This window comes from Temnothorax nylanderi, unplaced genomic scaffold (genome assembly GCF_030848795.1).
Source record: "Temnothorax nylanderi isolate EJ_2023f unplaced genomic scaffold, tnyl_v1.0 TNYL_tig0569_pilon, whole genome shotgun sequence".
Lineage (NCBI taxonomy): Eukaryota > Metazoa > Arthropoda > Insecta > Hymenoptera > Formicidae > Temnothorax > Temnothorax nylanderi.
In genome coordinates, this window is record NW_027249631.1 from 101,060 (window position 1) to 111,614 (window position 10,555).

General features: G+C 42.6%; 2 long non-coding RNA genes across 3 annotated transcripts; both read left to right on the forward strand.

Annotated features, from left to right (window-relative positions):
- The first annotated feature begins 970 nt into the window (after positions 1–970).
- LOC139783999 (uncharacterized) lies at positions 971–2,769 on the forward strand. Its single transcript, XR_011721440.1, has 2 exons — positions 971–2,306; positions 2,382–2,769. It is a non-coding gene; the product is annotated as an uncharacterized lncRNA (long non-coding RNA).
- A 6,596-nt stretch (positions 2,770–9,365) lies between these two features.
- Positions 9,366–10,296, forward strand: LOC139784001 (uncharacterized). Of its 2 annotated transcripts, none has more exons than XR_011721441.1 (3): positions 9,366–9,433; positions 9,542–10,124; positions 10,200–10,296. It is a non-coding gene; the product is annotated as an uncharacterized lncRNA (long non-coding RNA). The 2 variants fall into 2 exon arrangements; XR_011721442.1 differs by having other exon boundaries at positions 9,373–9,433; positions 9,533–10,124.
- Positions 10,297–10,555: the final 259 nt, after the last annotated feature.

Below are 10,555 nucleotides of genomic sequence, written 5' to 3' on the forward strand. Positions count from 1 at the left end.
CGATTCTGGAATTTGTTTACTGCTGACATTAACAATCCATTTCGATCGATCTATATTCTCAAAGGAGTTAAAGCCTTTATTTTGTTTGTAGATGATACGATGAAATTTGTTCATTAACCTTATTTTTTCCCGTCTGTTAAAAATATCAATTTTGCTTGTATTCGATTCGAAAAAGTTAGTGACCAACCTCGACGGAAGAAGTGTGTGAATTTGATTCTCAATATTAATGACGCGAGATCGTAAGTATTGTAAATGGCAGTTAATGTCACGAATCTCATAGTTTAACAACGCCTTAGAATACCGTCTCTTGGATTTATTAAAGCTACTGTTTACGTTGTTGCTGTGGAAGCCGATCTTAAAACGCATGTTGTAAATATGTCGAGGCAGGACATCATACCGTCTACATCGTAAAAGGAAAGTGAGTTGTTGGCTTGCTGCACATGTCTTCATTTTCATGTCAATCCAGGACTTCAGTAAGTAAGTGTGCTCGTATCCGAATTGCTCGGTAATTGTTTCAAAAAAACCTCCATTGGGAAGTGACACCATTCTTCAGGTCAACGGTGTGTAATTAATCAATAAAGAAACCTTTTCTTCGCCAGTGAATAAAATAAAAAGGAGTAGTAATAATCGACTCTGACTGGCAATATATGAATTTTATTATCTCACGACGAATAATAATTTAAAATAATAATTTAAAAAATAGAATTTTATGTGACGATAATTTTGTGACCTAAAAAAATTAATTTTTCAAAAATTGATTTGACCATTATTTGTCCTCCTCCAAGTCATACTTTTGTCAGAAACATTTTTTTCTAAAACTACATGAGATAAAGAATATTTGACTGTTCAAATTACTTCTAAAACTTTTTTATTTTTGATTGTAAAAAAAATTGCTTTAGACAAAAGTTGTTTGGTTTGAAAAGAGGACACATAATTCTTACGTGAGTTATGTCGTAGATGTTTTTAAGAAATGTTTCCAAGAAATTTTAAAGGCGACTAATTTCTTAAATAACTTGATTTTGCCCTTGAGAGAAAAGTTGTGGATCTCGTCGAGACGTTTACGAAACACTATAATATATCTCTCTTTCGTTAAAGATTTCCTGAGATATTTTAAATTTTTTCATGATATTTTTATAATATGAAATATGAAATACCTCGTTAGTCTCTAAAGTATTCACCTTCGACTACTTTACCTTGACACTTTTGTATATAAAATAATGAAAGAAAGCGTATAATAATAAAATTAATTTTTACATTTGCAATTTTGCAAAATTGAATGCGTTTACAAAATGTAATAAAATTTTTTTATATAATTTTTTTTGTTTTTTTTTTTTACAACAATTGATTTCTTTCATTATCTACGTATAAAAGTATCAAGGTAAAGTCATCGAAAAGTAAATTAATACTTTACAAGATATTTTATATTTTATATTAAAAATATTATAACAAAATTTAAAATATCTCAGGAAATCCTTAACGAACGAGAGCTTTATTATAGTGTTTTGGAAAAGTCTCCACGAGCTTGTCACGTCCGGGGTGAAATAGGGACGTCGGAGTGGGTTTGAGTGCACCGAAATGTGTAAACCGATGGGGATTCTTAAGCGGAACTCGCAGGTAAGTAGGAGTCTGTTATTTCAATTTTCGTTGGCGTTTCGTGTCGCGCTACACTCGCGGAGGATGAGTCGAATTTTCTGGGTTAATGATTCTACTCGAGTGATTCTAGGTTTCGGATATTGTTTGGCAGCCGGAGACGGTGGTCGCGATTCGGAGCCGTCTTGAACATTGGCGTGAGACTCGGATGTTACCGGGTGTGACGGAAAATCATTGAATATGCTGGGATCGAATTCACCGGCCGTATGATAGGCGCGCCGAAGCCTTTTCAGCTGGTGGGCCTGTCCGGAACGCCTCGAGCGCACCATTGGTGACGATCGACTTACCTTATGATTATTGCTTATTATTATTCTGATTCCGGTTAAAGTGTGTATGTCGCCCTTCTCCTTGCTTATATCCTACGAAATCCTGTGTGCTTATGTCCTTGTGGCCGTGTGTAAATGTGTGTGTAGTCCTTAGGGGTAACGGGTAATTAAATGCTCGATTTGTCGATATTCCCTAATCAAACTTTATTTTACAATAGCAGGAACGAGGAAAGATCAGCGGAAATCAGAGAACGCCCTGCGAGAGGCGCGCATCTAAGTAAGGACTTCGCGAGAACGCCCTGGGAGAGGCGCGCATCAGCTCGAGGATCTATCGAGAACGCCCTGAGGGAGGCGCGCATCGACTGGAAGAGTCGGGTTCAAAGTCAGGAGGTAAGTAGAATGAAATTATTGGCTAATACGTTGAAACCAATTTATTGTAAAACACACTTTGATTTCTTTTTACAGGTAGGATCGCGGTCACATCGACAACGGAGCGTGCTGCGAGTTCGATCGTAAGATACGTGTTCGCGGCTAAGTTCGATCACAGTTAACGCGCTCGCGGCTAAGTTCGATCACAAGAAACGCGCTCGCGACTAAGTTCGAAATCAGCTCACGTTGCTCTCAGATAATGTCGGAACCGCATGTGAATCCCGAAAAGTCGAAACAGAACAGAAGTATCCGGCCCGCGGAGCCTGTATTTATACCCCCAGTTCGGTGGGGTCCCGGGGTAAGGGACTATGGTCCACGCGGATACGTGAGAGCGTCACGCGAAAATCGCGTGATTTTCCGAGAGCGACGTGTGCCGGTACATTTGATGGATGTAGCACGCTTAATAAACGAACTAATCAAAATATATGCTGTTTAGTTATTTCCGCGTTCCTTCCATTATATTATTCTGCAACTATAGTGCGATACTTATAATATCTATAATATATATATATATATTTATACTTATGACCTATATTATAATACTTTAACTATAATGCGATACCTTATACTATCATTAATGTACCTTTTGTTTAATGATGTCGACCTTATCAACGGTATGTGCGCTCGCGAAACGAACAAGCGACAATATTACGCGCTGTTCGTTACACCCCCCCCGTTAAGTGGAGGAACAGCGGTCGAACGCTGTGACTGCGAGTTGAACGAGCCAGTGCTTTGCGAGTGATGCACCTCTGGCCATGTTGCATCAGAGTGGGGCTGTCCTGGTAGGCCACATCAAGGTAGCACACGGCTTACGTTATCCTTGGAGGCATCTATCTGGGGTGTTTTTAGCATATCACATTACAACATCGACATTAGTATCCCGGACGACAGTAACACAGTGTGACACTGGAAATACAATAAAGAAACGCAACTTATTCAAGTTCTTGGAACTTTTCTATATATGTCCGGCATCGATCCCCGTAAAATTACACGTCGTGGCGCGTGCGGACGAAGAGTAAAAATCTACGCTTATACCCGTGACTAAACAAATCGAAATTGACCCTTCTTCGTCTTCACACGCGAGATCGATGCCTGTACCTCCCGTTCTTACGGGTAGCCTTAATCTATTTTACCTTAAATCTACAGAATGTCGCTTTTTAAGAATGTTCTATAGGGGCCGTCCCAACCACCTTCATTACATCTTGCCTGTCTATATAAAACATCCTTAATAGTATATTCTTACAAGTTCTAAATCGATGCTACACCTTCGTGCGTCCACCATAGCGAGTCTGGACTCCTGTGATAACTCGAATTGAACGTTGTGAGAGGTAAGACTCTCGCGAAGTAGATATCGTGAATCATTTGTAACAGTGTTCATCCTGGCTCGCCATGGTAGGCTCTTTTGAGTAAATTATTATGGGTTACCTTCGAGGAATTTTCCACCTTAATTCTAACGTTTTCGTGATCCAGCACTTCTAATACGCGGAAAGGTCCATTATACTGCGGGCTAAGTTTATCTATTTTCCTATTATTAATCAACATTACGAGGTCGTTTACATGGAAAGTTTCCGGATAAGCGCGATTATCGTAATACACTTTTGATCGTTGTTTAGCTCTGACTAGATTACTCCTAGCTGATTCTTGTAAATCTCTAATTTCTTTAAACAAGTTTGTAAGGTATGAACAGTATGTCGTTAGATCCTCTTCTCGGTTGAATTTGGACGGAATCCGAGCGATTTGGCCAAATATTAATTCATGCGGCGTGTATCCAGTTCCTTCGTGGACAGACGTATTGTAGGAGAAGCTGGCGCGGTCAATGAGATCGTCCCATTGCTCCTCTTTTTTTATGAAGCATTTTAAGTATTCTACCAGTACGAGGTGCGATCTCTCCAGTGATCCGTTGGTTTGCGGATGATATGCCGTTGTGCGGAATTGCCGTATGCGGAATTTGATGGCAATTTTCTTCATAACTAGTCCCGTAAAAACTGTGCCTTGATCCGTCAGTATAGCTCTAGGACATCCAAATCGGCATATGAAGAAATGTACAAATGCATTTGCTACTGTTTCGGCTCTGACATCTTGTAGAGGTGCGTACACAGAGTATTTAGTAAGGAGATCCTGCATCGTTAGTACATATGCGTTACCTTGAGGCGATCTTCGAAATGGGCCAACGAGGTCGAGAGCCACCTTGTCGAATGCTCGACCAGGTGTATCCGTGATCACCATGGGCTGTCGAGTTTTCCTTCTCGTGAGTTTCTGTGTTCGGCAGGTGGGACATTTTCTAATGAAATTCTGGACGTCTGCTTTCATGTTTTTCCAAATAAACTTCTGTTTAATCCGACGGTAAGTTTTGGTGACACCTTTGTGTCCACCAGCAGCAGATTCGTGATGCTCCTGAATAATAGGAAATCTATAGTCCGTAGAAGGAATAGTGGTCAGCCCATGACATATGGAGATAGTTATGGGCCGCTCTGCCATGGCAAGCTGTAAAGATAGTCGAACGGAACCCCAGGCAAGTGAATCTAAATGTTCGGTCTTCCTTAAGCTTATAGTAGTTAGATTTATTTCTGTAACTACCTCTACTAGAGAAGCAAAACATTCGATTAATATATTCTTATCCATACTTATGCTTGGTCTTTCCTTCACAGGTAATACGATAATATGTCGTTCAGGGAAAGTCGACGGATAGACTCTGGCTCTTCCGAGCATAAGATCGTTAAGCGGAGGCATTGTACCAGCAGTTTCCAACTCATGAGCACCATTATCAAACGGACGTTTATTTGCAGATACCATAATGACAATGTTATCGTCCCTGTCGAGTAACAACGTGTCTCTTTCTTTTATCTGACAACGTATACCGTGTGCAATTACTAATTGTGGTTTGGTTTGTGGGTCTTCGCTCTCATCATAGGCAATGTGGTCTTCGTCATCAGGGCCGTTGGCATCCCCGTGAAACTCGTCCTCTTCTTCTTCCTCTTCATCTTCTTGTGGCTCGTCAGGTGGTTCGGCAAAAGTGACGTTTCTTTTTGGTCTCAAGTTATATTTGTTTGCGGATGCGGATTCGCTTGTTTCGGATGGAGACAAGGGTTCTAGTATTAAGGATAGCGGTGTCGAGGTCGATGGGGTGGCTACTACTGTCTCTTCAGCATCGTTAGTGATAGCATATCGCTTTCGTGGTCGATCATCATCAGAGTCAGTGTCACCTTCGTCTCCCAGACAGGCGTGAGCTGCCCCTGACCCAATACGTTGTTTCTTAAAGACCGGAAAAAGGGATGCATAGGAAACATCTGCAGGTGGATTCCTGGATAGAGCATCAGCGTTTTTGTTGTTGACGCCTGCTTTGTATACGATTTTATAGTCGTATTCTTCCAGTTTTAAACGCCATCGCATGAGGCGAGATGTGGGGTCCTTGACTCGATGCAGCCAAACCAGTGGTTGATGGTCGGTGATGAGCGTGAACCTATGCCCGTATAAGTAAGGCCTGAAATGGTTTACACAATAAGTGATTGCAAGGAGCTCTTTTTCGATGGTCGAATAATTCTTCTCTGCAGAGTTTAATACTCTTGAAGCGTAAGCGACCGGAAGGTCTTGGCCTATGACTCCTTGGCTCAATATACCTCCTATGGCGTGATTAGAAGCATCGGTAGTGAGCAAAAATTCGCGCTCGAAATCGGGGAACTGCAGGATTGGTGGTTTACACAGCAGATCTCTGAGAGTCTCGAACGCCCCCTGCGTTGCTTCGTTCCAAACAAAGGCAGAGTCTTTTTTCAGAAGGTTAGATAACGGGCTGGCAATCCCTGAAAAATCAGGAATGAAGCGGCGATAATATCCCGCCAGACCGAGAAATTGGCGAATATTCTTCATCGATAAATTTTATTAAATTTAAATCAAGGTGATCGAGTCGCAAGAGTCGTAGTACGTTTGATAACCTATCGGACGATGCCGGTATCGATTCGCTTACATTACAGTTTTCCGAAGAAGTCGTATGAAGCGCGCGCGGAGGATTCCACGTCGGGTCCGCCGGAATGGATTGCATCGGCAAGCTTTCCTCGTTGCTTGCGGACGAATGTGTAAATCCCGTATGGGAGTGAGTCATTTTTGACTGTGATTTAAATCCCGTATGGGAGTGAGTCATTTTTGACTGTGATTTAGTAAGGGAATGTCGACCTTGGCCGACGACGCACCTTGATGCGTCCGAGGGGAGGCACTGTTTGTGCCCTTGCAAAAGCGAATTGATAGTGTACAACTCCGGTTTATTTGGCTCGATTTCGTGATTCGGCAATCGTTCATTGCTGGCAATTTTCTGAGCTATTTCGGTGAGTGTCACCGTCGGGATTTCGATTTCAACCTCGTGGTCTAAAGTGTTGATTATTCGTGTGTAAGCTTTATTGTTGATGCATGTTACTTCGGCGTCTCCGCAGTGGACTCCTTCGCAGGCGCGTAGGCGAGGGAGATAACCGGTTTTAATTTCAGGATTGGAAACGCGAATCATAAGTTCCATGTTTGAGCGAGGGGGCATTACAATACTTTCTCTTTCTTTAAAGGAGAAGGTGGACTTACGCCAAGTAACCTGGCTATTTGCATAATCGATACACGCGTTATGCTCGATAAAAAAAAGAGGATCCTAATATTCCTTGTGTAACGATAGGGAAGTTGTCCGGTACCACATGAAACGTTACTGGCACATGTGATATGTGTGCTACAATCGTACCAAGTGTGTTAGCCACATTTTCGGTAATTCCGGTGAGTTGGATAATGTCCCTTTCGTTAATAACAAGATCGTCCCTAACGGAACCTTTTCTTATTATATTCGGTTGTGCGCCTGTATCTAACATGAAGGCGGTTGGTCCGCAAAAGGAAGAAGATTGAAGTTCGACAGAGGGTACATTTCCATTATCGCCTCTGAGGACGTAGACGGATCTGGGCTTGTCTCCAGAGCGTATACGGGACGAGCATTCCCGAGGCCTCGGGTCGCCCCGTTGGCCGAGACCTCCGGATTGTTTCCCACATATCGCGAGGCAGTATTATCCTTCCCCGTTTCAGAATTTGAATTTTTAGCATTGTTATTAAACTGACTTTCGCGATACTGTCTTTTTCGACATTCATTTATGAGATGGCCGAAATTTTTGCAATAACTGCAAATCTTCCGCCCGGTATTTTCAGACCCGTTAGGGGGAGGGGCGGTTGAGGAACTGGGATTTGGATGGGAATTACGTTGGAATGTCTGAATTTGTGGCGCTGAATTTGTATGTTCCCGAACGGTTCGGGTATTGCGATATCGAGCTTCTTCTCGCTCGAGTCTTCTACCGATATCGATCGTTTTTGCGCAAGCCTCAGAGAAGTTACGGTATCCCTCGACTCGAAGTTCGAGGCGAAAGTCGCGCGGAAGGCCCTCATAAAAGGCTTCCAGAGCGAAACCATCTATACCATCTAACTCGGATTCGTTTAGGGGTCGATTCAAATTTGCTTGATCGCCTTCTATTATGGCGGTTCGCATGTCTTTAATACGCCCGATGTAATCCAGAATGTGTTCGGAAGGCCTTTTAAACGCGCTGCTAAGCTGACCGCGGTAATAATTGGAACTTCGTCCCGGCCCGAACGCTCTCTTTAACGTGTCAATGAACTTATCTACCGTGGTGTGTATTTCGTCTTCCACAGCCAGGTAAGCGTGATGCGTCAATTTATTACGCAACATTCGGACGAAAAGGGTTTCGTCAATAAGCGGAACCGACTCCTTGGCTCTCTTACAGGCTCGCGCAAACTGCCAAACAGGAATATTATGGCCATCGTATTTTGGCACTAATTCGAGCGCCTCGCGGAGATAGGCTTCTGGATACGTGTGTATTATAGAGGCATTATTTATACCTGAGCGCGGGCTCGCTGATGCGCTTCCTGCTGGGGACTGGAAATTCAACCGGAGCGGGAAGGTGGTTCCTGTTTGCTCTACGGTAGGCGTAGAAGTGGAAGGATCTGGGATTCGGACACCGGCTAAAGAGTCGGTAAGCTTTCGCAACATATTTTCTAACATGTCGGTACGCTGGGTAAGTTCTCTTTCTTTTTCTTGAACGTGTTTAATGGCTTTTTCATAATTAACCTTCCTTTCGTCTTCACTTTGTAGGTGCTTATTATCAGTAGGTTTAGAAGAAGGGTCGTCTGAAGGATCCATTTTGACCCGTAAATGATTATATTACTTCAAAACAACAACAAAAAAATTTTTAAGATAATAGCCTTAACAAAAGAGCTGCAGACTAGCAAAGGTTTTCCTTATCAAAATTTTATCCGCGTGTATTGGCCTTTATATTGCCTACGTGGTGCATAATCCATATTTTTCTGTTGTTACTCTATCGATTATTGCGAGACATATATATATATATATATGCATCATAACGTTAAGTTCCTTACGGAAATTATCCCTTTATTTTTATCATTCAAGTATCATATTCATTGATCACCATTAATCTCGACATAATTCATCATATATATTATATAGATCGTGCGCCTTAAATATTTATAATTAAAAATTAATATTCAATGGAAACATATTTCATATTCCTTATTAAATTTCTTGTACGCCCCATGAACACACCAGTTGTTACGCCCTCTGTTATCTTTTCGTTTTCTCCCCTTTTTTTTGTGTGTTGATACTTAGTTACAATGGATTCTGACTCTACGATATTGTACCTCCTCAAGGAAACATTAGTTATTTGAATCAAGATTGTATTCAAATTTATACTTGGTATACGGGGATATAACAACCGAGGTGTCACTACCTGTCGCACCGATTTTGTCAATTTCGACAGGGCTCACTGTTAGTTTGTAGTATATTATCTTTTACACTAGAATGCATCATATTACATATATATATATATCAAATATAATTTTTCTTTAAGGCACACACAAAAACACAAAAAAAAAGAAATATGCTTTTCATTAAAGTGCGATGCCAAAACATCCGTGGTATATCAGGAATGTCTTGACATCCCACCGCTGTCACCAGTTGTCACGTCCGGGTGAAATAGGGACGTCGGAGTGGGTTTGAGTGCACCGAAATGTGTAAACCGATGGGGATTCTTAAGCGGAACTCGCAGGTAAGTAGGAGTCTGTTATTTCAATTTTCGTTGGCGTTCGTGTCGCGCTACACTCGCGGAGGATGAGTCGAATTTTCTGGGTTAATGATTCTACTCGAGTGATTCTAGGTTTCGGATATTGTTTGGCAGCCGGAGACGGTGGTCGCGATTCGGAGCCGTCTTGAACATTGGCGTGAGACTCGGATGTTACCGGGTGTGACGGAAAATCATTGAATATGCTGGGATCGAATTCACCGGCCGTATGATAGGCGCGCCGAAGCCTTTTCAGCTGGTGGGCCTGTCCGGAACGCCTCGAGCGCACCATTGGTGACGATCGACTTACCTTATGATTATTGCTTATTATTATTCTGATTCCGGTTAAAGTGTGTATGTCGCCCTTCTCCTTGCTTATATCCTACGAAATCCTGTGTGCTTATGTCCTTGTGGCCGTGTGTAAATGTGTGTGTAGTCCTTAGGGGTAACGGGTAATTAAATGCTCGATTTGTCGATATTCCCTAATCAAACTTTATTTTACAATAGCAGGAACGAGGAAAGATCAGCGGAAATCAGAGAACGCCCTGCGAGAGGCGCGCATCTAAGTAAGGACTTCGCGAGAACGCCCTGGGAGAGGCGCGCATCAGCTCGAGGATCTATCGAGAACGCCCTGAGGGAGGCGCGCATCGACTGGAAGAGTCGGGTTCAAAGTCAGGAGGTAAGTAGAATGAAATTATTGGCTAATACGTTGAAACCAATTTATTGTAAAACACACTTTGATTTCTTTTTACAGGTAGGATCGCGGTCACATCGACAACGGAGCGTGCTGCGAGTTCGATCGTAAGATACGTGTTCGCGGCTAAGTCCGATCGCAAGATACGTGTTCGCGGGCTAAGTTCGATCACAGTTAACGCGCTCGCGGCTAAGTTCGATCACAAGAAACGCGCTCGCGACTAAGTTCGAAATCAGCTCACGTTGCTCTCAGATAATGTCGGAACCGCATGTGAATCCCGAAAAGTCGAAACAGAACAGAAGTATCCGGCCCGCGGAGCCTGTATTTATACCCCCAGTTCGGTGGGGTCCCGGGGTAAGGGACTATGGTCCACGCGGATACGTGAGAGCGTCACGCGAAAATCGCGTGATTTTCCG